At 56.2% G+C, this 2,634-nt stretch overlaps 1 protein-coding gene across 1 annotated transcript in view; it reads left to right on the top strand.

The window, feature by feature from the left end:
• Nucleotides 1-34: 34 nt before the first annotated feature.
• PIGZ (phosphatidylinositol glycan anchor biosynthesis class Z) overlaps nucleotides 35-2,634 on the top strand; it is a 22,687-nt gene continuing 20,087 nt past the window's right edge. Inside the window, exon 1 of the mRNA XM_021706802.1 lies at nucleotides 35-87. The gene's annotated coding sequence lies outside the window, so the exon portion shown is untranslated. The remainder of the gene's footprint in view (nucleotides 88-2,634) is intronic.

The raw sequence follows: 2,634 nt of genomic DNA, 5'->3' as shown, positions 1-2,634 counted from the left end.
CCCGCCGCCCCGGGTCTCGCCTCGGTTGCAGGCCCAGGCCGGCCGGACGCCCCAGCGCTGCAGGTGCAGCCCGGAGGCAGCCTGCGGGTGAGTCTGTCCCCGTCGCTTCGAAAGATGGGGGGTGGGGAGGAGCGTGGGAGGGACGAGGGGGCCTGCAATTGTCTGCATCTCTGCCTTTGCCCGCAGCCGAGCGACCAGCGGGTGGAAGGCAGGGGACCGGGAGGAAGGCAGGGGAGCTATGGACCCCCACGTTCTTGCAGGCAACTTTCTCTAAACCCAGGTCTGCCGTTCTGAGCACTGCGGTGCCTTGCCCGGATAGGGGAGACTCACAGTGACATTTCCCCAGGAAGGGAAGCCGTGGCTATACTCCACTGTAGCCCACTGGCTTTTGGGCCCAGGCAGAGGCCTGCAGTTGAATACCTCCCCTTACCAGCTGGTGTGTGTAGGTGGTCTCCGCTTCCCCATCTATAAACTAGGACTCTAGGCTAGGCGTGGTGGCTCAAGCCTGTAATCCCAGCACTTTGGGAGGCCGAGGTGAGGGGATTGCCTGAGCCCATGGGTTCGAGAACAGCCTGGACAATTTAGAGAGACCTCATCTCTCAATAAACCCAAAAAGTAGCTGGGCGTGGTGGCATGTGCCTGTAGTTCCAGTAACTTGGAAGGCTGAGGCGGAAGGATCGCCAGAGCCCAGCAGGTCAACACTGGGATGGCCGTGAGCGTGCCACCGCACTCCGGTCTGGGGAACGGAGTGAGACTCCAGCACACACACACACACACACACACACACACACACACACACACACACACACACACACAAATAGGACTATAATGCCACCTCACAGTGTATGAGGTTTAAAGCAAATGATGCTGCAAAGTGCTGAGCACGAAGTCCGCAAGCACAGACTGATGGGCTGACTCCAGCCAAGACTCGCGCTTCTGGCCTTGGGGCCTGAACTTAGGAGAGGCCTGCCTTCCCCTGGTGAGAAGTTGGCCTCCTGGTCCAGAAGTCCCCTGTGGGCATGGACAAGGGCAAAGATGACCCAGCCAGCGAGTACCCAGCATCCAGTTGGTGGTCATCGGGGCCTTTGTGTGGGGCACACAGTGAGGCCAAGGTAGTTGCTGCTTTCCTTAGTGAGGACATTCCTCACCATCTCCCCTCAAACATCATTCTTCAGCCCCAGATACCTTCGCCTCAGGGAACTGGGAACCACTGTCAAAAATATGGACATCTCAAATCTTCTGCTACAGAGGAAAGTTTCCATTTTCCAGATGCACACTGAAAGGTCGAGGGTGGTTAAGTGATGTGTGTGTCCCTTGATGAAGATACCTTGCACTCGGCCACTTATTTATTTATCTATTTATTTGAGCCAGGATCTCACTCTGTCACCCAGACTGCAGGGCAGTGGCACAATTACAGCTCACTGCAGCCTCCACCTCCTGGGCTCAGGCAAACCTCCCACTTCAGCTTCCCAAGTAGCTGGGACTACAGGTGTGTACCACCAGGCCTGGCTAATTCTTTGGTTTTTGTAGAGATTAATTCTCACTATATTACCCAGATGGGACTCGAACTCCTGGGCTCAAGCAATCCTCTCTCCTCAGCCTTGCAAAGTGCTAGGATTACAGGCATGAGCCACCACACTCATGTGAACCACTCTTTCTGTGTGTCTAATGCTGTGTGAGACATTCTCTACTACGCAAAGGATAAATATGGGCCTATTCCGGAAACCAGAGGCAACCTGCGGCAGACTTCCCACTGTTTTCAAAGTGGAGCACCCTGCAAGGCTTACTGCAGCCCTCGAGGATGAAGACAAGGCGAGGATGAAGGGCAACACTAAACAGAAAAATGGATTGGGAGGGCACGCTCACCCTCTATCCCTGGGAGGAACAGAACCGCGAGGACTGAAACAAGACCTTGACCTCCAGGGTCGGAGAAACAGCCTTTGGCCGTTGGGCAAGGGGCCCAGTTGTCTTCCCTAAGCCTTAACACCTTCTCCAAATGCCAGATCTAGAGTAGGGGCCAAACCCTGGGCCCACCACCCTCTCGTGCAAGCGATGACCCCCTAGCTTTATCAGGAAGTTTAAATTTGAAGACAGAGGGCCGGGCGCGGTGGCTCACGCCTATAATCCCAGCACTTTGGGAGGCCGAGGTGAGAGGATTGCCTGAGCTCACAGGTTCGAGACTAGCCTGAGCAACCTGGCAAGACCTCATCTCTACAATAAATCAAGAAAAATTAGCTGGGCATGATGACACATGCCTATAGTTCCAGGTATTTGGAAGGCTGAGGCGGAAGGATTGCCTGAGCCAGCAGGTCGAGGCTGCGAGCGTGCCGCGGCACTCCAGTCTGGGCGACAGAGGGAGACGATTCACACACAAAAAAATTGAAGGTAAGGACATTCCAGGGAATGAGCCACATGCGACCGCTGCCATGCTGGACCGAGTTCGGTCACTGCAGTCCCCAGAGCAGGCACAGCGCTGCACACACACTGGGCACAGGGAAAGCACGGGGCACCAAAAGCCACCCAGGCCCTCTGACTCAGCAAACCGGTCAAGTTGCCCAGGCAGCCTCTTCCCTCCTCCCTTCCCCTCCTCTCGCCCCACTAATGAGATCTCTCCCCAACCCCCGCCCCCCCCCC

Source organism: Carlito syrichta, unplaced genomic scaffold, assembly GCF_000164805.1.
Source record: "Carlito syrichta isolate Samal-C Ts95f unplaced genomic scaffold, Tarsius_syrichta-2.0.1 Scaffold115961, whole genome shotgun sequence".
NCBI classification, from domain to species: Eukaryota; Metazoa; Chordata; class Mammalia; order Primates; family Tarsiidae; genus Carlito; species Carlito syrichta.
Note: the sequence above shows the minus strand (reverse complement) of the source record. Positions and strands in the feature narration are given on the sequence as shown.